Source organism: Peromyscus californicus, unplaced genomic scaffold, assembly GCF_007827085.1.
Source record: "Peromyscus californicus insignis strain IS unplaced genomic scaffold, ASM782708v3 Scaffold_14__1_contigs__length_90479793_seg_2, whole genome shotgun sequence".
Classification (NCBI taxonomy): Eukaryota; Metazoa; Chordata; class Mammalia; order Rodentia; family Cricetidae; genus Peromyscus; species Peromyscus californicus.
In genome coordinates this window covers 64,868,018-64,891,631 of record NW_026294436.1, presented here as the reverse complement: position 1 = coordinate 64,891,631, position 23,614 = coordinate 64,868,018, and the positions used below count along the sequence as shown (strand labels likewise).

Below are 23,614 nucleotides of genomic sequence, written 5' to 3'. Positions count from 1 at the left end.
CTCGAAAAACCAAAAAAAAAAAAATAAAATAAAAAAGACACAAGCTCAGGCCTGGAGAGCTGGCTAGATGGATCCGCCCTTGTTGATTGACCAGAGTTCAATTCTCAGCACCGACATCGGCTGCTCACAATCATCTCCAACTCCAGCTCCAAGTGATCCACACCCTCTTCTGGCCTATTCAGGCACCTGCACACGTGTGTGCATCTTCATACACAGAAACAAACACAGTTTGGTTTTTGTTGTTGTTGTTGTTGTCGTTTTTTTTAAGGAGCAGACTCATTCAGTGTTCTCTTGATGTTTTCTCCTATGTTCTCTGGGCCTAGAAGCTACTCCCTTCTGTTTGCCAGACCCTTAATATTATAGTCTGGTTTAGTTTTTAGGGTATACTTTAAAAACTATTTAAAAATGCAAACGCTCGTCTTTTGGTTAGATTGGCATGACTTTGGCATATTGAATAAAAAGGGTGTTGGCAGCACCGAGTGATCATTGTGCCGTGTATTACGTTTTCTTGGCTGCATGTTCAATTCTTAAAAGGCTATTTTTCTGGTTTCCAAGTGCCTTTCAAATTGGGGCTGCGCCATTTGACTGGACAGGGCAGACCCTTGCCACTGCTGCTGGATCACAGGAGTCCCTGCTCAGATCCAGAAGTGTGACATGCCTTTGACATGTGTGTTTGTATGAGCCTCGCTCACTTCAGTGCCCCCTGGCCCTTGGGTTCCCTGGGACACCAGAGCCTCCCGATGCAATGTCACATCTACTTGAGTCCATTAAGAGGTGTCTGTGGCTTGTGGCTGTAAGAAAGAGTTCAAAAGAAAACTTCACCTTCATAGTGACCTGAAAAATATCCCTAGCCAACAAAGCTGCATTTCCGGTGCCATGAAGATGAATATGGTTTCCCTAAGGTCATCAGAAGATATCCACCAACAGAGTCAGCCAGACATCTGCAGGCCAGGCCAGGCACACCCACCTGGCCCCTTTGATGATGAGCTACGTGTCCAAACTGACCTTGCAGATTCATACAAGTCCCCCAAAACAGAAGTCCCCCGCCTCAAGACCCTACCAGCTCAGTAACCTGCAAGAAGACAAAAGGCACAATGTCCGTGAAAGAAAAATAAACACAAGCACTTGTTATTATTGGGGCCTTGTTCCATCCCCACCCGAACTGAGGTGACATACAAATGAGATATGGATAACAATTTGAGAATGATTTCTGAACATGTCTGAAGATCTGTTTGAAGGTCATCATTAAGGCCTATCATTTCTCAGCCAGCAAAAGTACTAAACGTAGCCGGGTGGTGGTGGTGGTGGCGGCGGCGGCGGCGGCGGCGGCGGCGGCGGCGGCGGCGGCGGCGGCGGCGGCGCACGCCTTTAATCCCAGCACTCGGGAGGCAGAGGCAGGCGGATCTCTGTGAGTTCGAGGCCAGCCTGGGTTACAAAGTGAGTTCCAGGAAAGGCGCAAAGCTACACAGAGAAACCCTGTCTCGAATAAACCTAAAAAAAAAAAAAAAAGTACTAAACGTAGAGAAGCTCTGTAACCTCACTGGCCCTGGACTCCTACACCCCACCTCCTTGTGTTTGGGTTTTAAAAATCCTTGATTAGTAGCTTGGGTTAGTAAATAGTAGTAGCCTGCTGGTGGGGGCACAGTCTGTTTGCCATTTGGCCATTATTTTTAGATCTGGAATCTGTAAGAAGAATAAGAGCAAAGGCAAGGTTTCCCGGGACAGTTAGTTAACTATCCTAGAGGAAGCCAGAAATAGCCAGCAAAACAGCAGGAGTGGAGGAGAACACGTAGCTCCCCTCCCTGCCAAGGGAGAGGTGACTCACCTGGAAGCCCCACCCAGGCAGGAAAACCCTCCACGCTTGCGCATTTCGTCAGCCCTGCACCTGCTGGGATCTCCTAGCTGGCATGGACTCTGTACAGTCACCTGGTGTCCCCAGCACAGGACACCCTGAGGCCTTTTTCCTACTCAGCCAGATGCCAGCGGGTGTGGCCAGCTTCAGTTACAAGGCGAATAACAAAAACCACTTCACCTCCCCTGCTGCACACTGAGCTCCTCAGACTGCTGGCACACACGGAGGGACGGGAGGGACGGGAGGGACGTTGCATAAGCTCTGGACCAACCCTTTTGGATTTGCCATTCCAGAAATGAAAACTCTGGTTCTTTGATGCCCATCTGTGTGGCTCTGTATTCACTGCTGGTCCATCCTTACCATGCCGGTCTCTCTTGCCCATCTGTGGCTTTTCTAACAGAAAGACTCATAGGGCCATCGTGCCCCTCTTCTTTGGGAGATGACACTGTGGAAATCCACATCAGTGTGTTCATAGGGAACAACAGCAACCTCAACCACTGAAAACATTAAAATATTAAGCTCTATGCATAGGCGCAGCATCCTGGTCCAGGACGAGGACTCCACCTATCCCATCCTCCTTTCTCTTAGGGACTTGCCCAAGTAGGGGATATCAAGTTGTACCCAAGTGCCATGGTCACATCCATGTCCAAATTCCAAACGGCCTCTGCTAGCAGCAGACCACCTGTGTTTATCAGGAAATGCCGGCGTCCTTGTTTCCACCATCTGGTTATTCAAACATCTCAAACCCTGATTTACATGTGCTCATTAGGAGGCTTCCTCCATTCAAATGAGTTGCTGCCAGGGAAGATCTTTATTTTTCCATAACCTAGAGATTTAGTTGAAAATGGCCAGGTAAGAAAATTGAAAAATTCATGCCGGGTGGTGGTAGTGGCGCACGCCTTTAATCCCAGCACTCGGGAGGCAGAGTCAGGCGGATCTCTGTGAGTTCGAGGCCAGCCTGGGCTACCAAGTGAGTTCCAGGAAAGGCGCAAAGCTACACAGAGAAACCCTGTCTCGAAAAACAAACAAACAAACAAAAAAAGAAAATTGAAAATTTCCTAGAAAGAAAGGCAGGCAGCATGCTTATGTGGGTGTCTACCATAGACCAATTAATTCATCTCCGACTTTTGTTTGCTGCAGCTCTTTCTGGTCTGCAGAAGAGATGTGATGAGACCAGATCCTCAAAGTGGATTGGCATGCCTAGTACAAATCCCAGCACCCATCACAGGTTCCTTAAATCTAGCAGGCCTCTTGGGTATCCAGAAGATTCAGGCAGATGTCCTTCAGGAATAGAGGAATGTGGTCACAGGAAGCCAGCCTCTACTACACAGCAAGTTCAAGGCCAGCCTTGGCTACCGGAGTTCCAGCCAGCCTCTACTACCCAGCAAGTTCAAGGCCAGCCTTGGCTACCGGAGTTCCAGCCAGCCTCTACTACACAGCAAGTTCAAGGCCAGCCTTGGCTACAGGAGAGCCTGTCTCAATAAAACAAAATGTATTTCCTGTGGACCTTTTGCAGTGTTTCAAGTGGAAGCATGGAGAACCCTGTTTTATCCTTGTGGTATATTCTCATTAAAAGCGAAGTCATAAAAATGACAGTGCAATGACAGAAAATGGCAGAATAAAGACAGTAGCTGCCTGGAGCTGAGGACAGATGGAGGAGTTGACAATCACGAGCAAGAGAGACTCCTTAGGATGATGGAGACATTATCCTGAGCCCAGTAATACTTGATGAAAACCACCGAACTGTATACTTAGAACTGCATTTTCTTGTGTGTGAATTCTACCTCTGTGATAGGAATGTTCAGAAAGTCTAAAGCTTGAGAGGTGGTTAAACAAAGCCCATATTGGGGGTACACTATATTTACAAACAATAGCAAATTCCTTCGGGGAGGGGAAGGAAGCACAGAACTGAAGGGGATGTTTTGTTAGCTCCAAAGCAGGATGTGAGCAAACGTGATCATGTCCGCCTGCTGCAATTGTCCCTAGCAGTTCCCTATCGTTTTCAGAAGGTCGAGTAGGTAATTTTGGTATTTTATAGATTATTGGAGAGCAACTACATCCTGTTTCCTGGAATGCAGGAAGGGCTGGGGTCACCTCGCAACACACACAAACAACACAGTTCATAGGTCACTCGGGATGGGCCATCTTGGAATGAAACTGATGATGCCAGCCTTGGGGAAAATGAATTGGTGATCTTTTCAGATTGTCTGTTGCTAGCTTTGGGAGTTCAAATCCCACAAAACAAGTAGTCTGTGTGTCTTAGTTACTTTCCTCTTACTGCCATGAAACGCCTGAGCAAAGCAGCTCAGGGAAGAATTTTGGCTCACAGTTTTTAGGTACATCTCGTCGTCGTGGTGGGGAACGCCACGGCTGCTGGGTGAGGGAGGCCGCTGCTCTTGCGGGAGCCGGAGATGAACGCTGATGCTCAGCTCCCCTTTCTATTTTGTCCAGGACCCACAGCCCATGGCATGGTGTCACCCACATTTACAGTAAGTCTTTCCATTTCAGTTAACCTAATCAGGAAAGTACCTCGCAGACTTGCCCAGAGGTTTGTCCTAGTTGATTCTAGATCCCATCAAGTTTGTAGTTGATATTAACCATCATACCAAAGAAGGTTCGAATGTTATCGTAGTGCCAAGAAGTGTTGTCCTGATGCCTCCATAACATGCAAGTTTTAGGCATTAGTTAAAATGAGCTAAAAAAAAAAACATAGGGGCTGGTGAGATGGCATTGTATCTGGTACACAGACACAGGGGCCTGGGTTTGGATGCCCAGCATCCAGGGAGCAGCTCAGCATGGTGGCACACATCTATAACCCTAGCAACGGGAGTGGGCAGAGACCCTTAGGTCCCAGCAGATCCCATGGATTTGCTGATCAATCTCTGTTGCTAAAATGATGGGCTCCAAGTTCAGTGAAAGAATATTTCAGAAAGTAGTAAAACCAGAACATTCTAGACTCTTTGGGTATATGGGTGCCAGGGGCTGAGGTGGAGCTTTACCTGAATGCTGGGTAGTAATTTTGGTTTCTATCAGAACTCTACTTGAACTTTCAACTAGAAATATCAAGCCCACAGCAAACTCTTTCTGAGACTAAGCTTCCTCATGTGATAGAGAAAGGCCACATGCCACCAAGGAAGGGAGAATGTCCCCCAGCAGCCTGTCTTCCAGCTTGTCATTCTCTCCTCAGTGACCATCCTTATCTTCCCACCTGTGAGAACATAACCATTAAAATACCGCTAGAACTCACTTCTTGGGAATGCATTTCGCTTCTTTGGAAAAGATCCGATTAAATGCCATGTTGGTTGTTATTAAATTGTGAACTGTGGATGAGGTCTAACACTTCCTGGAAATGTTTGTATTATATTTTATCAATTCCGTGTGTGTGTGTGTTTGTGTGTGTGTGTGTGTGTGTGTGTGTGTGTGTGTGTGTGTGTATTCATGCCATGGTGTATGTGTGGAGGTCAGAGGATAGATTGCAGGAGTCAATTCTCTCCTTCTACCGTGTATGTCTTAGGGATTGAACTCAGGTCATTAGGCTTGGCAACGAGCACCTCTCCCACTGAGCCATCTCACCAGCCCCCTGGTGACGTTTAGACTGGGCTACAGTTCCATGGTAGAGCGCTTGCCTAGGATGCATGAGGCCCTGGGTTCTGTCCCTGGTACTCCCCAAACCATCTGTCTTATAGTCACTGTTCTACTGTTATGAAAAGAACCATGGCTAAGACAGCTCTTATAAAAGAAAGCATTTAACGGGGGCTGGCTACCAGTTCAGAGGCTCAGCCCATGATCATCATGGCAGCATGCAGGCAGGTGTGGTGCTGGAGAAGGAGCTGAGAGCCACATCCTGATCCACAGGCAGCAGGCACAGACAGAGAAAGACCCTGGGTTCAGTGTAGTAGACTTTTGATACCCCATCCTCACCTCCAGTGACACACTCCCTCCAACAAGGCCACACCCACTCCAACAAAGCTACATCCACTCCAACAAGGCCACATCCCCGATCCTTCTCAAATTGTGCCACTTCCTGGTGACTAAAAATTCAAATATGTGAGCTCATAGGGGACATTCTTATTCAAACCATTACACCATCCAAAGGTAAACTGTAGGTGATAATTTTTAAAAGTTTTTTTTTTTTCTGCAGTACTGTGGAAGGAAGATTGCATTAGCAATCTCCAAATGAAGCCATATGCAAGACTCTGACACCTTCTCATGAGTTGCAAGAACATTCATCCATGGCCTCTCCCTGAAGAGTGTGGAAATACTTGTTAAAGATGTGGATTGGATTTTGCAGTAGCTGCTGGTCTTAGCAACTGGCCCGCCTCCTCCTATACTCTTGAATTCTCTATATGCTGTTGAATTTTCTGGTCAGCCTTCTTGGCTCGGTCTCAAGAGCTTCTTTGAACGTGAAGGCACAGGATAAGCACCTCCTTTACAGAGCCATTCCCACAACACTTCTGGTTTCTAAAGTGATGCTATAAACTGTCAAGTGAGTCAGAGATCCCAGGAACAAGTCCTGATGGAGTGCAGAGGGAATGGATGACTTCACCCGAGGCTGACCCAGGGAAGGAGGTGCATCTCTCAGCACCTTGGCAGGGCTCCTGGCCTCACAAGAGCTCCTGGAAGTGATGTGTGCGGAGGCCTGGCTCACATCTAGCTGATCATCCCTCAGCTTGGCCCAGACTCCTGAGGGAGGGGGAAGAAGAGAAAAATCAGGCAACCAAGCAGCTCATCCCCAAGCAGAAAACCGGAACCTGTTATCCCTGGGGAAACCGACTCAGATACTCCCAGCACCTTTCTCCCTGGCATCCAAAGAGGCTGCCGCCATGCTTCATCTCCCCAGACAGTCCTTTCTGAAGCCAATCTGCAAGGTCCACTCACCTACCATCTTGATTACCATCTGAACCCGTCTCCCCTGGGGCTCCTCAGGTCCAATGAGGTCCAGCTGCTCTGTGGTGGCTGTGATGCTCCGCAGCTGTAGCTGGGAACTCATCTGCACTGGATCTCACTGAACAATTCTGCTTGGCCACAAAAGGAACACACTTCACCTTCCAGCATTGGAACAGACGGGCCGCTCCCATGCCATGAGGTGACACGTCAGAGCAGAAGAATCTACAGTCTGACACTTGGTAGCAAACAGATTCAGTAAGAAAGAATCTTGACCAGTGATTCTCAACCTGTGGGTCATGACCCCTTTGCGAGCTGAACAACCCTTTCAGAGGGGTCGTCTAAGACCATCCTGCATTTCAGATATCTACATTACAATTTGTAACAGTAGCAAAATCACAGTTCTATGAAGTAGCGACAAAAATAATTTTATGGTTGGGGGTCCCCACAACTTGAGGAACTGTATTAAAGGGTCACAGGATCAGGAAGGTGGGGAACCACTGATCTTGACAGAATCATAAGGAAGGCCAGGAAATCAGGCCTGGAGCTGCTACAGTGTAAAATGGTACTCAAGCCCTCCTTCCCATTCTGCAAAGATGGGTACTGCTGACACCCAGCTAGTGAGATGGGATACCAGTACCAATATAGCTGTCCTGGAGGTCTCGAGAGTTGCTCCATTGAACCTAAGAAGGAGCTTCTGTGTGGGTCTGTTCACGTGGGGGGCCCTTGTGGGTAGAGTAACATGTCTGTGACCTACCTGTAAAACATCTGCCCTGGAAGTCCCTAAAAATAGGAGAAGTAGTTAAGCAGTCATAAATATGGCACATGCTTATCTCCTCGTTTTAGTCACCGAGGCCTGGAAATGGACAAGCCTTTTTATATAGAAAGGCATGCTTTTGCATATATCCTATACACATGCCCCTAGATACTTCAGATCATCTCTAGATAACTTCTAATGCCTAGCATGCTATAAATCCTGAGTCCATAATTACTACGCTTCTTTGGTTAGGGGAAATGAGAAAAAAAGCTACCCACTGTCAGTATAGATACCATTTTTGTTTCATGTGTTTTTGGCCTGTGACTGTTTGAATCTGCAGCCAGGGAACCCACAGGTAGAGTTCTCTTTGTCTTTCTCTGTCCTCTCCTTCTCATGTGTGTGTGTGTGTGTGTGTGTGTGTATGTATGTGTGTTTATATGTGTGCATATGTGTGTGTATGTATATGTGTGTATGTGTGTGTGTGTATGTGTGTGTTTGTCTATGTATGGGTATGTGTATGTGTGTGTGTATATGTGTATGTGTGTGTGTGTGTGTGTGTGTGTGTGTGTATGTATGGGTATGTGTATGTGTGTGTGTATATGTGTGTGTGTGTGTATGTGTGTGTGTATGTATGGGTATGTGTATGTGTGTGTGTATATGTGTGTGTGTGTGTGTGTGTGTGTGTGTGTGTGTGTGTGTGTGTGTGTGTTTGAGAACAGGGTGAGACTATACAAACGCTGTTGCCATTTTCCTGTCACCTCTGTAAGAGCTGAATACAAATCCAGTGATTTTAAACAACGTATGTCATTCTCTTGCAGGTCTAAAGGTCATAATTTTGGACTCAGTCTCACTGGGTTTTAATGAAGTTGCTCACAGGCTGGCATCCCTTCCAGAGGAGAATCTGTCCTCTTGCCTTCTCAGCCTCTAGACACTTCCTGCTTCTCGCGGCCGACGCCCCTCTTTGTTTTCTGATTGTCCTGTCTCCACCTCACAAGGACACCCTTCCCAGGGTGATCTCAGCATCCCCCGAACATCGACTCAGCTCATCTGTACAGTCTCTTTTGCATACTAGATAGCACGGTCCTGGGTCCCAGGGATTTATAGCGTGGGTATATTTGGGACCAATATTCAGCTGCAGCGTGCCTCAGGGGACAGCCCGTTGGCTGGCTGCACCAAGGCCTCTGTCCTGGTGAACTGACCGAAGTCCAGGATCCCACCTCCATCCTTCTTACCAGTATCCCAAACTAAGAGATGTTGGCTCAGCACCATCAGACACCACTGAGCAAACTAGAATACTGGGGTTGGGGATTTAGCTCAGTGGTAGAGCGCTTGCCTAGCAAGCACAAGGCCCTGGGTTCAGTCCTCAGCTCTGGAAAATTAAAAAACAACAAACAAACAAACAAAAAAACTAGAATACTGTGCTGGCTAGGGTTCTGTAAACCTGTCATACAAGCTAGAGTTACCTGGGAAAAGGGAACATCAATGGAGAAACACCTCCACCAGACTGGCCTGTGGATACGCCTTTGGGAGTTTTCTTGATTAAAGATTGACGTAGGAGGCCCCAGCCCTTTCTGGGTGGTGCTACCCCTGAGCAGGTAGTCCTGAGTTGTATAAAACTGAACTGAGCAAGCCATTAGGAGCAAGCCAGAAAACAGCACTCCCTCACATCCTCTGCTTCCTGCCCCCAGGGTTCTGCCTTGAGTTCCTGCCATGGCTTCCCTCCATGATGGAGTGTGACCTGAGAGATGTAAGAAGAAATAAGCTCTTTCCTCCCCAATGTCGTGATGGAGTGTGACCTGAGAAATGTAAGAAGAAATAAGCTCTTTCCTCCCCAATGTTGCTTCTATGTCTCAGCAAGTACCAGGTCATCTATTTATCCCTTTTGTTTCTGGTATTCAGAACCTGTGGGTGACCACTGAGCCCAGTGCTGGGAGCTGGTGAGTCCTTACTAGAGAGGAAGCGGCTGAGTGAGGTGGGATATTGGAAGGTGCCACATCTCCGGGACTCGGGATTGCACAAGAGAAGACTGTCAGCTTGCTACCATATTAAAACTACAGTGGTTCCAGAGGACACAGTCTGATGGAAACTTTCACAGCTTGTGGTTCGTCTGTTACCTACCTGAGGACCAGATAAAATGTTCAGGGACAGGCAGATTCTGGAGCCACACCCTGGACCGCCGAAGAAAGGGGAGCTGTTTTTTTTTTTTTTTTTTTAATTATTTTCCCTTTTTTTTGGGGGGGGGGGCGTTGCTTCTTCAGCTGTTAGCTCTTAGGCTCACATGATCCAAATATTAGTGGCAGGTCCCACTGGAGAGACAAGAAAAGCGCACAGTGTCCAGGGCCTCCCACACCGAGCTCGGCTTTCCAGAAAGTACCACAGAGAACACAACCTAGACCACTCTTCTCTCAGTTTGAAATTGTATTTTGTTCTCGAAAACCCAAAAATGTGAGAAAAAGTCATGAGTGTTCCCCCCTGCGCCCGCTCTTAGTGGTGACCTCTTAGCTCACTTAGCCTGCGTCCCACAGGACCCTGACCTCCTGGGAGTGTCACTCCATATCCTTAGGGAAATTGTCCCTTTGTTGTCTCAATTGGATCTCCCATCTGAACGTTGAAAGCGTACAGAGAGCCCACATAGAAGCAGGCTCAGTTAAACAGGGAAGGGCGCCTTCCTGTGTGCCTATAGAGGGAGCTAAACAAAGGGTACTGGCGCCCTCTAGTGGCAAAAAGCCACCTCCTGTCCTGGCCACGAACAGACAAGTGACAGTCTCCCAAGCATCCTGGAGCGCCACCTCCTAAAGACCCCGGCCTAGGACCAGGAAGAAAATATGTGCTACATGTGCCTCATTAACATCAGTGATTTTAGGATGTGTTGCTACTGTGTGACATAAGGTGTATATTTTCACAAAAATCACCTTCTGGCGTTCACAGACGTCATCATTTCTCAGAGAGGTTAAGACCTCCAGCGCTCTGTTCATACTCATGTACCATACGACCTGTAGACATACTGTGAGACTCCCACCCAGGTCCTCAAGGCTATTCTCTGGGGGTGGGGCGCTCACACAGCTTTAGGTAGGATAGCTGTTCCGGAGAAGTAAAGGACAGACCCCCTCACAAGCCGAGGAATTTATGTGAACCATTCACCCATTCACGCGGGGAGCCCATACTTCTGCTAGCTAAGCCGTTAAGCTTGAATCAGAGAGAAAATGTACTCCCCGTGGCATACACACTGGGGAGGGAATTGTAGAAATGAATGGAGGGCCTACTTAGCATTTGAAAGGGACACCGGGATTTTAATTAAAGTTTAAGAAGTGAAAATGACCCCTCACATTCATTAAGATGGCCATTATTTTTTTTTTTTTTTTTTTTTTTGGTTTTTCGAGACAGGGTTTCTCTGTGTAGCTTTGCTCCTTTCCTGGGACTCACTTGGTAGCCCAGGCTGGCCTCGAACTCACAGAGATCCGCCTGCCTCTGCCTCCCGAGTGCTGGGATTAAAGGCGTGCGCCACCACCGCCCAGCTAAGATGGCCATTATTAAGAAAGAAAGAAACCCAGGGCTGGGGAGATTGGAGGAACTGGAACCCAGTCCACTGTTGGTGGCAATGTGGAATGCTGCAGCTGCGTGGGGGAGGGCAGGATGGCTGTTCCTCAGAAAATTAAAAATAGTGTTGCTGTCAGGTGCAGCGATACCATGTCTGGGAAGAGAGCCACATTTGCTGAAAGCAGGGTCTCGGGGATTTGCTCGGGCACACGCACAGCAGCGTTGTTTACAATAGCTGAGGCACGGCAGACTCAACTGTCTGTCAGTGGGTGACTAGGATAAAGAGTTCCGGCGGACTCGCACGATGGAAGACTACTCAACTTAAAAAATGACAAAGTTCTGACCCACACTACATGTAGCAACCCCAAGGAACATATACTGCAGGACTCAACATATGCAATATACTCAACATATATAACGTGTAATCACTGAGATCATGTAGAGAGTGGAATGGTGGTGGCCAGGGTCTGGTAGAAAAGAAGGGACTTCAGACAGTTCCTTACCTAGTTTCACTTTCCAGAATTTCAATTACCCAAAAGTCAACTGTGACTCACAAAAAAAAAAAAAAAAGAATCACATGGAAAATGCCAGAAATACGTTTATGTTTCAAATGATTTCCCCATTCGGAGTAACCTGACAAAATCTTGCCCTGTCCACTCTGCACAGCCCAGATATTCCATCCCGTTCACCTGCGTATCCACGCTGTATACCTTACCCTTCCCTGCTCAGCAGCCTTCTCAGTTTTACCAGATCAGCTGGCCCAGGCCACTGTGTTTGTGCTCCAGGGAGCTTGTTGGATGGACCAATGACCTCAAAGCCCGACAGCCATGATATAAAGAAAGCACCAGTGTTTAGACACTCAAGGACAGGTTATCTCTGATGCCACGTGCCAGTGCTGTACAGCACACGGGAAAAATGTACTGTGCATAGGGCCCAGTACCGTTCATGGCTCATGGATATCCACATGATGCTGTTTCACCCATGGGTGCTGGGAATTGAACCTGTGTCCTCTGGAAGAACAGTGGGTTATTAAATTAGAAAAGCAAATGAAGTTAGGAGGGGGGATGCTGTTTGGCAAGGAGGAGGCAGGAGTTAGGGTGGGGTGGGAGTGGACCTGGTCAAAATACATTCTTTATGTGTATAAAATTATCAAAAAATAAATACAAACATTATTGATATGAATAGATAGGTAGATGAACGGCTCTTAATCGTGAGCCATCTCTCTAGCCCCAAGCACGGGGAATTTAAGAAACTCTCTGTATTTTCTGTTCAATTTTTCTGTGAGCTGAAAGTGTCCTAAAATCTTTATTACTTTAAAAAGTTCTTGAAGGGGATAGTGGTGATAATGTCACACCGTGAATGCTCTGGCAGCCATGGAGATTGCCTAAAAGTGGCTAAATATAAATCTTATTTTGTGTGTGTTTTGCTACAATTAAAAATAAATAAAATAGCCAGGTATGGTGGTACACACCTGAAATTAAAGCAATTGGGAATTTGGGAAATGGAAGTTGGAGAGAGAGAGAGAGAATGGAAAGAATGAATGTTGTTTAGAGTAGAGTCATAAATAAACAAATAGAGGAAAAGCGGGTCAGAATTGGATTGTAAGTTAGGGACCAGAGACAACTGCACACTTAGAAATACCACAAATGAAGTTACAGCAGTATTTCTTTATATTTTAAAGTGTTTTATGTAAACCAAAGAGATCATTTGAATTTCAAAAAAACAAAAAAATAAAAGCGCAATTGAGAGTGATTTTCAGGCGAAGTCAGAAAATGTGTGGCAGGCATGAGTTAAAAAACAAAACAAAACCCAGAGGCTATTCAGAAGCAGTTTTAAGTCCAGCATGGTGGTGCATGCCTTTAATCCCAGCACCCTGGAGGCAGAAGCAGGTAGATCTCTGTGAGTTCGAGGACAGCCTGGTCTATACTGTGAGTTCCAGGACAGCCAGGGCTGTTACACAGAGAAACCCTGTGTCAAAACAAAACAAAACAAAAAATCAGAGGCTAGAAAACCTTTTAGGACTTTAGATTGGAAAGGAACATTCTGGTACCTCGGAGGGGCAAATCCAGGATGGAAGGACATGCATGAATGTGTGAAGATGGAAGGAACTCAGCTGTGTCTGGTATCCAGGCAGATCTCAGCTACTGTTCATTCTGCCTGCCTATCTACCTACCCACCCAACAATCCACCCACCCATCCATCCACCCATCCATCCATCCACCCAACCATCCATCCATCCACCCACCCACCCATTCATCCATCCACCCAACCATCCATCCATCCACCCACCCACCCATTCATCCATCCACCCACCCACCCATTCATCCATCCACCCAACCATCCATCCATCTACCCAACCATCCATCCATCCACCCACCCACCCATCCATCCACCCATCCATCCATCCACCCAACCATCCATCCACCCATCCATCCACCCATCCATCCACCCACCCACCCATTCATCCATCCACCCAACCATCCATCCACCCAACCATCCATCCATCCACCCACCCAACCATCCACCCATCCATCCATCCATCCATCCATCCATCCATCCACCTATCTCATTAACATTTTTATTTATTTTTGATAATTTTATACACGTGTACAACATATTTTGATCAGGTCCACTCCTCAATCCCCCCCTAACTCCTGCTCTTCTCGCCCAGCTGCACCCCTCTCCTAACTTCATTTTCTCTTCTAATTTTATAGCCCACTGCGTCCAATTGGTCTCCCCTCTCAGCTCCTGTTCTTAGTCCTGGGAATGGGGAGTCAGGACCACTTTCTGTCTTGTCCCTTCAGCCCTGGGGTGTTCTTGCTAAACTGGCTTGGACAATTCTTTGCTAAAGGCAGGCTTTACAAGGAAGTAGTGTATAGACGGATCCAGAAGATTCATGAGTCTTAGCTAAGTTAGGCTAAGCAAAGAACCTTTGTCAATACCAACTCACCGACCTACATCTACACGTCTACTGGTAAAATGTCCCAAGAATCCGAAGCATGTCCTCTTTAATGTCCTCACAGGTGACAAATCTTTGTCCTTTCTGGGACAGATTGTATTTTTGGCCAAAAGTTACTCAGAACCAACTATTATGAGGTAGGAAAATGAAACTAATTTCTCCTCATGGGGGTCATATGTTGAGTTCACAGGGCAATTTTAGCAGAAGAATGGACACCATCCCCCTAGTGGTTAAATGGAGGATGTGATAGTCTGCTTGTTTTATGAGTTTTATCTCACATTTTGTAGCATTCATATATCCCAGGTTATTCTGAAATCAGTCTGTGTGATACCTCACCTTGTGCCAGGATGAGTTGTTTAGCTCGAGGATAAAGCATGGGTACCCAAATCCTATCACTTAGATAAACCTAGTCAGACTCTGGCAACTCCTGCTGCGTAGATTTCCAATTACCCACAAGCCTTCATTTCAAGTGCTAACTAAAATCACTCACTCACTCACTAATCATCTCCTCCAAGGCTCCTACAATCCAACATACGTTTCACACAGGCATCTCGAGGTGGCTGTGCGTTCCTGTGAAGGCACATTCCCATTCTTTCCCGGCATTATCTGTTTTGCCTTCTTTCAAACATTGCAAGGACTATAATTTGTTTTAATAATGAATCGGGAGACAAGCCCATTTCAACTTGTATGCATCATATTGAGGCTGCTTAGAGAAAGAAATGATGTGCAGGGAGAGGTAAATGCCCCGGGACACCCTCCAGGGCTGCCTGGCACTTTGCTGTCAGTTCTTCCCTTGGCCTGAGGAAGCAGGCACCCAGGAGCAAGGGGCCCAGAGGGAACTGAAAGAAAACAGAAAGTGTGTGTGTGTGTGTGTGTGTGTGTGTGTGTGTGTGTGTGTGTGTGTGTGTGTGTGTCATTGAAAGCAGATGTTTTCCCCTGCAAGAGCATTCTGGATGGATTAGAGAGAAAGACAAGAAACACACACACGTAAAGAAAATAAATGAAGCCAGGCGGTGGCACACATCTTTAATCCCAGCACTCAGGAGGCAGAGCCAGGTGGATCTCTGTGAGTTCGAGGCCAGCCTGGTCTACAGAGTGAGATCCAGGACAGGCACCAAAACTACACAGAGAAACCCTGTCTCGGAAAATAAATAAATAAATAAATAAATAAATGAATGGAATAACATTTCCAAGATTTCCAGATTGACAAAGATTCTTTCATCTTAGATTGCACGGGGGCTAAACAAAAGATAAACAAATAAAAGATTAAATAAACACTTAGAATTTTTATTGGTCAGTTTAAGATACCACATATTTACAATGGGGAGGGGCCAAGGAATGTGTATTTTATTTTGTTTTCTGTGTTCATTTTAAGCAGCAATTTAAAACTATCTATAAATTATACATTATATAAAATATGTATATAAATTATATATAAATATATGTATATAAATATATATTACATTTTATATGCAGCAAAACACACAGACTTTAGGTACATAGTGCAGTGAATTTGCATGGGTATATATGACCATGTATCCTATACCTTGACAAGACATACCACAATTCTATCACCCTTGGGGATCCCTTGCAGTCAATCTCTCCAAGGATCGCTATCTCCAGGTCTTTCACATGATTGTGTCTAATGTCAAACGTCATGTAAATGGGGTTGTTGAGTTATTTGTGCTGAGGATCAAACCCTGGGCCTTGCATAAACTAAGCACATGCTCCATGCCCAGTCTGTAGATATTGGTTTTTAAAGATCTATTGCCCTTTAACTCTGATACTTTTGAGATGCGTTCATATTTTTGCATCCCTTTCCTATCAGAGTCTTAGGTCAGAGAGCAACCCGCCAATGATGAGGAGAGTCACGGACGGACAGACGGACGGAAAGGAAGGCTTTGTTACATATAGGCACATGTCATGCTTGGAGGCCACACATGGTTGGAGGGGAGGAGGGGAGAAGAAGAAGGACGGGGGAGGGGGGTGAAGAGAAGGGCAAAAGAACTCCTGTGGGACAAAGGCTTTGGGGGTTCAGGGCAATATCAAACAATATCTCATAAGGATACTCAATGGAAAAGGTTTTATCTTCATTTTTTGTTTGTATATGTGTGCACACGCATATACACACATCTGTGTGCACACAAGGCCATGGGACTTTTTTTCTAGGTATAGCGTCAACATTGACATTTGGATTTATGAGATAGGGGACAAGATTCATCTTCCTCATACATTTATCCAATCATTTCAGTACCATTTGTTAGGACTTCCTTAGGGCTGCAGAGATGGCTCAGCGGTTACAAGCAGTGGCTGCGCTTCCAGAGGACCTGGGTTCAGTTCTCAGCACCAGCAACCTGGTGGCGGCTCACAGCTCCCTGTAGCTCCACTCCCAGGGGATCTGACACCCTCTTCTGGCCTCCACAGGCACTGCAGGCAAAACACTAAGACACAAAAAGGACAATCAAATCTAAAAAAACAAAAACCAAAAAAACCAACTTCCTTTTCTTTAGTAAATATCCCTAGCCTCTTTGTCAAAAAGCAGCTAGCCATCTCTCTATGATTTCTCTATTCTCTTATTTGCCTTATACTTCCTGTCCTTGATTCCCACAGCCTTCCGGACATCTTTCAGTCAAGCTTGTGAGCCCTCCAGTTATTGCATAACTATTTTCACCATTTGAGATGCTTCACGTTCTCGCTAAAATTTTATTTTATTTTGTTTTTTGAGATAGGGTCTCACTAGGCAGCCCTAGCTGGCCTGAAAGTAGCTAGCTAAACCAGGCTGGTCTTGAACTTACAGATTCATTGGCTTCTGCCTCCTATGGGCTGGGACTAAAGGTATGTGCCATCACACCTAGGGCCTGTTAAAAATTTGTAATCAACTTAGCAATTTCTACCAACAATTTCAATTGGGACTACAATGGATATAACTGAATTTATAAAGGATTTACATTTTTCCAATGCATATGCATGGTATTTTCTCTATTAAAAATCTATGTCAGCCGGGCGGCAGTGGCGCACACCTTTAATCCCAGCATTCAGGAGGCAGAGCCAGGTGGATTTCTGTGAGTTCAAGACCAGCCTGGTCTACAGAGCGAGATCCAGGACAGGCACCAAAACTATACAGAGAAACCCTGTCTTGAAAAACCAAAAAAAAAAAAAAAAAAAAAAAAAAAAAAAAAAAAAAAAAAAAAAAAAAAAACCCTAAAAACCAAAAAAAAATAAAAAAAACCCAAAAAACAAACTATGTCTCTGTGTGTGTGTGTGTGTGTGTGTGTGTGTGTGTGTGTGTGTGTGAGAGAGAGAGAGAGAGAGAGAGAGAGAGAGACAGAGACAGAGACAGAGACAGAGAGAGACAGACAGACAGACAGACAGACAGACAGAGAGTAAGAGAGAGAGAGAGAGTGTGTTTTTCAGAAACTCCTGAGAGGACTGCTAAACTTTCTAACTTCTGTTGTATCTTTTTCTACTTCCTTCCTTAGTGCAAAGTTTTGTTTCATATGCACAGACACTGTTTGGTCCACGTATCCACGTATCCACGTACCAATAGTACAGCTATGTAGCTTCCCGATGAATCCTCTCTCTTACCGTTACCCTGTCTGTCATACAGTGATACATGTGGGGACGGCCATGGATGTGAGGGAGAATTATGGGCATGCTTGAGGCAGGTGTCTTCCCTCTGTGGCCACCTTCATTTCAGCCCTGCCTCTCTATTTGTCCGGACACTCTGGCAGCCTCCAGCTACATCTGTGGGACCTAGGGCCAACATGGCTGTGACGAGTGTTAGTTCCCCCACCCACGAGCTGTCACAGACAATCTGCTCCCTGGGAAGAACTGCAAAGAAGACCCTGAAAATTCAATTCCCTTCCTCTGGAGCCGGATACTCTCCTGTTTCCGCCTGTTTGGGGTTGCTGTAAGCTGTTTGAAAATTTTTGTTTTTGAGATATTTTGTCCAGAGTTGATCATGGTTGTCTGTGGGAGAAGCTGGCTGACGTAAACAACCCTGCCTTCCAGTTGAGACTGTAAAGCCCCTTAGTTATAGTAAGAGTTTTACCTGAACTTCTAGACTCAAAGCTATATTAAAGTGAACTAGCTGCCTTGGAAAATGGGGAAAGAAAGAATAAAAGCCAACGGCTTACGGCACAGTAGAGTCAACCCCTTGCAAGTCTTACGGTTGCTGGATATTGGCAGAGGTGGGGGAGAGGCCCTTATTGACAGAATTCCTTCAGCATGAAGGCTCTGGCTTAGAATTGCTGGTGATAAGCACTCCTGGGGTCTATAGATTTGTGCCCAAAGATGATTGCATTGGCGATGCAACTCTCAGTGTGTCATGTAGAGATGCTTTGCAACCAAAATACTCCTCACTGTGTGAGGTAACCGGCAACGCTCATTAGCTACTTCCTATCTTCTTCCTTTGTGCTGGAGAACAGATGTCTAATATGGGGAGGCAGAGCTGGGAGCCGTGCTGCTGTTCCAGACCTTCCCTGACGCTGCCTGTGTATCTTGATTATCTGCATCCTTCACACTGGTGAGATCTTGGTTTTGTATAAATGAGGGGTTCAGTTTCCTTTCTGTTGACGTGATCAAACACCCTGAAGAAAAGCAACTCAGGGAAAGAAAGGGTCCATCGTCGAGGGAAATCAGGGCAGGAACTGAGGGAGTAACTTGAAGCAGAAGCGGAGAGATGCTGCAGTCTGATTGCATCATGGTTAGGAGTTAGGATTTTCAGCCCTGGCCCATCTAGAGAGAGGAAGGAGCCGGAGATGGGGTTAGTCAATGAGGCCTATGGGATGAAGCCTCCATGAAAACCTAATCTGCCTCCAGAAGCCCTACACTAGTGCCTGGGTAGGACACAAAGAGGCCAGTCAATCCTTAACACTAGGAGAAAAAAAATCCTTAAACTGCTCAATCCAGAGAGCTTCCAGGCTGGTGAATGCATGCATGTGTCAGGAGGATGGCACAGGGACAGAGGCACTTGGGCTCAGGACCATGGCAGGCCTAGCTCTCTGCCCACCCTCACCGGGTTGTTCCTCTCTGTCCCTTGTTATCATCCTCTTTGTATTAAGCCAAGAAGCAATGTAGTGTTTCCTCTGTGTCCCACGAGCTGTTACTATCAGTTTTTAAACCCTAAGAGGCCAGGGGAACCCCTAATTTGTACCCAAGAGGTGAAAATATCAGAGACTTGAAATTGTCTCTGAAGGCGTGGGTAGGTCTCAGGGGATCAAGCCCTAAATTTGTGGGGTCCGCCCTTACTCCAGGGAGCTAGCGTGAGAATCGAATTCAAGTGTAGAATGTCACAAGTGTTGGTGTCTAAATGGTCAGATAATTGGCTGTTAGCGTGGAACCCCCCCCACACACACACACACACACACACATTTGGTGTCAAAGCGTTCTGAGTAGAAGTGAGGTCTCACGACAGGAAGTTTGGTCCCTGAGGCCATGCTTCGGAGGGAGACACTGGAATGTCCACCCCTCCCTCTCTTTGCCGCCAGGCCACCATGACTGGCACAGGTTTCCCCTGTCACATGCCTTGGCCACCATGTTCTGTCTCACTGTAGGCTCAAGTGTAGATGGAACGGTCTTATTAAATAAGAAACACAGAGCCAAATGAAGAGTTAAAAGCCCAAGAGGTCAGAGCAGCAGCTGAGAGCTGAGACTAAAAACTTTCTTACCCTTCTCTTCTCTGACCCCAGATAAGTTTACTGGCATGCACAATATTTTGGGGAGCACAATACCACCACATTTCCCCTTTTTTGTCTAAAATTTAAAAAAGCTTATAACTAATACAAGAAAAATTATATCTAATAAGTATATACAATATACACAGTCAAGAGTACATTAACAATGTCTAGTCCGTTAACATTTGACAGATTCAGACAAAAAACTCCATTATATATATTAACAATGTCCAGTCCAGTAACATCTGATAAAATCAGACAAAAAATTTCATTACTTATCCTATTTAAAACAAGTAGTTCCTTTTGAAAAGTAGATTCCATAATCTCCCTTTTATCTTATCATATCCATATTCTCTCTTTTTTCTTTTCGTAATAGATTCAATAATCTACCTTTTGTCATTTTTGTATCTTCCCCTTTTTCTTTTTAGAGTAGATTCAGTGATCTACCCATTTATCCTATTATTTCTTTATCTTTTTTCTCAGAGTAGAGTCAATGATCTACCTCATATCTATATTCTCTTTTTTCTTTTTCTTTCTTTCTTTTTTAAACAAAACCTCTGAATCTAATCTCCATGTTTAGCTTTTTTCCTGACCATTAACAATTAACAACTTGTAACCAACCATTGTAAACAATGACAATATCCGTAACTCATTAAACGACCAAAAACCTCCCATCCCACCTCTTGGGAATGTGGGCATTGTTTTCTTAAAATTACTTCCTGATTTCTGGGGGTGAAGACATCTTTAGGGAATCCTGAAAAGAAATTTTTGGGTTAATTGTCAAGTCCTGTATCATTTGTCCAGTCTCTGCATAATGGAAAAGTGCAGGGCTTGTTTCAAGTCCTTGTTCAAGTAGTCTGTCAGGCTGGATCATCTCAGCTGGTCATCTCGAAATTGTCCTGAATAGTTTGTAGTCCAAAGTCGATCTTTCCATGGATGTTAATTAGCTTAATGGCTTTACCATAGTCCTTGTGGGATCATCGTTGTGGGGTCCCATCATCTTTTTGAAGATTTCCAAGTAGCTGTTAGGTGTGGTCATGGTTCCCCGAAGACTTTTTTTTCTTTTTCTTTTTTTCTTTCTTTCTTTTCTTTTTTTTGTGCCTCCTCTGTGGTTTGGAGCAATCACAGTCTGATAAATGTCTGTCTCTTGGAACCACAAATGTTCTTCCCTAGAAGAGAAAATCTTCACAGCATTTTCTCCCCACCATTTGTCTTGCCAAACTTTTCCAAACTGACCTTTGCCGATGCTTTATGGTAACATGATGGTCCTGGCAATTCTTCTCTGAACAAGCAGTGGTAAACCCTTCATCCCAGGTAGCAGCATCACCGCAGTCACCAACATGATGAGAAGGAGCCAGCCACTCGGAGCAGCAGCCACTGCCTCCATGGTCCCACCGCCACCGTTTGTGGCTGGGCCTCGGCCAAGGCTTCTCCTTAGCAAGCCTCCTAGGCTGGCCTCAAACTCGGGATCCCCCTGCCTCTGCCTCCTTCAGCAAATCCAACCAGCATGCTTCACCACAACTGGCTGAGGGTAGCTCAGGTCTGAGTAGGGGCCCGAAAGGCCACAGGCAAGTAGCTTTTTCGAGAATTCGTACCATGAACTGGCCTTAGGTTTGATTTAATTAACAAGACTCTTTAAGATACATGTGCCTTTTCTTCTTTTTTTTTTTGTATTTTATGTTTTTTTTTCTACAAAGTCTAAACATTTTTTAAAGAAAACAAATACTTAATTTTTAAAGTACCCGCCACTAAAAAATAAATATGTAACTAAACCTTTCATAAAGTCCAACAGGAGGGAAAGCATTGCCCAGAACCATAAGATGTTAAATGCTAAATGTACAGCCCAGATCAGACCTGGCGAAGCTGCACCGCAATAGCAGATAACTGCCCGGGCTTTGGGCCTTGTTGTTTTATTGCTTACGTTCTGCATCTGCTGTGTAGTCTGAGTGGCTTTGTCCCCTCAAAGTTGCTGTGCTGAAATTGGAACCCCCAAGCTGACGGATTAAGAGGTGGAGCCTTTGGGCGGTGATCAGGTCATAGGAACACAGGTCTCATGGACGAGATGATGTCCCCATAAAAGAAGAAGGAGATTTCAGACCTAGGTTCCCTGATTCTATGCTGCCAGGTAGATATCACAGGGGACACTATATAAAGTGCTACCTATAAACTAGAACACAAGTCCTCGCCGGACAGGAAGCCTGGTAAGGTCTTCCTCTTGGGCTGCCCAGCCGCCAGAACAGTGAAAACACATTTATTTCTATTATTAGAAGTGGCCTGTCTCTAGGGGATCATCCTAGCAGCCTGCACAGACTGAGACAGTGCCCTTTATGTGTCAGATGTGAGTCCTGTTCAATGGAGCAGCCGCTATCAAAGCATAGTTGGGCTCGAGTGTGGTGAGCGTGCCCCAGGTCCAGAACCTCTGGGCACAACTTCCAGATGGCACTGTTGCAGCTACTGATGAGAGCCACCTGTGCTGGATTAGAGACGGATGACGGGAGGGTGGGAGAGGGGCAGCAGACTTGTGAAGAGTTCTGTAGTCTATCATTTCACTGCCAAACAGAACAAAATGAAACCCAAACTTCAAGCAGAGAAGGAGAGGAAGGAAAACAGTGACCATTTGTTCAGTGTCCGGCACGCCCCTGACTCCTCATTTCTCTGAGTTCCTCTGGGGGCTGTCACACTGTCCTTTCGCAGATGAGGAAACTGAGGCCCACAAAGGGTTAGGAACGGTAACAGACAGGCAGAAGAGGAAGACTTTAGACCTGGGTTCCATGATTCTATGCTGTCTGCCAGGTAGAACTGGCTTTCTCAATTGTGTTTTAAAAAAAAAATTCAATACACCGAGAATACTTCCGCCCATGGAGACAGAAGTAGGTTGGTGGCTAACAGGGCCGGGGAGAGGGGTTGGAAAGAAACTTCTCAATGTGTACAACTGCCTTTTATTTTTTGAGTGATGGACTGTTTTGCAACCATACAAGGCAGCTCTGCACACACTGAATTCACTAAATACCTTGAATTAAAATGACCACTTTTTTTGTTGTTGTTGTTTTGTTTTTAGAGACAGGGTTTCTCGGTGTAGCCCTGGCTATCTATCCTGTAACTTGCTCTGTAGACCACCCTCAGAGATCCACCTGCCTCTGCCTCCCAAGGTGCTGGGATTAAAGTTGTGTGCTCCTCTGCCTGGTTTTATTTATTTATTTATTTATTTATTTATTTATTTATTTATTTATTTAAGGCAAGGTCTAATGTATCCCTTAGCTATGTAGCTAAGGATGACCTTGGACTCCTAGTGACAGGATTACACACAGGCATGCATGGTACTGATGATCCTGAGTGCTTAAGCAAGCACTCTGTTGAGCTACATTCCCCAGCCCTATAATGACAATTTAATGTTATGTGAATTTCACAGTAATTCAAGGGGAAACAAAACTACTGAGATACTGACAGCTATGATAAATTGTTGACAATTTCAAATCACTCCACAGCCCCCAGATCCTGCGATCACAACCCCCACCCTGGGGCAGATGCCCAGGTCTCAGTGCGATTTTTTCCCGGTCCACATTCATCCAGAGCTCCCAAGTCTCTGAAGCACTCTAGAAAATCAATCAGGAGAATGTTCACGATGTTAGATTACTTTAGAACCTTATTTAGACTCCATTTTAAAGTACATGCAATCCAGGGGAGGGGCGGCCGGGGACCCTGAAATTACAAAGCAAATACCCACCCCCTGTCCCCGTGGCACCGCTAGGCACCTAAGGAAAGGAAAGGCACTACCCAACTTCAGATTTCAATGTCTGTATGATGTCGCGGTCTCCAGGGCGAATCACCGCGGAGGCCGGGACCTTCTTCACCCAGAGTATCTCTTTAAACCGGGGGGAAGTGCCAAGTGCACCGGGGAGCCTGGCACCGCCCAGGGGATGGGACAGGGGTGGAGCCAGAGCAGTGGGCGG

General features: G+C 45.8%; 1 long non-coding RNA gene across 1 annotated transcript; it reads right to left on the bottom strand.

Moving 5' to 3' along the window:
- Positions 1 to 15,250: 15,250 nt before the first annotated feature.
- On the bottom strand, positions 15,251 to 23,542 carry LOC128110059 (uncharacterized). The gene is made up of 2 exons (XR_008218010.1): positions 18,126 to 23,542; positions 15,251 to 16,430 (listed from the first exon to the last, which is right to left on the bottom strand). It is a non-coding gene; the product is annotated as an uncharacterized LOC128110059 (long non-coding RNA).
- Between the last annotated feature and the right edge of the window lie 72 nt (positions 23,543 to 23,614).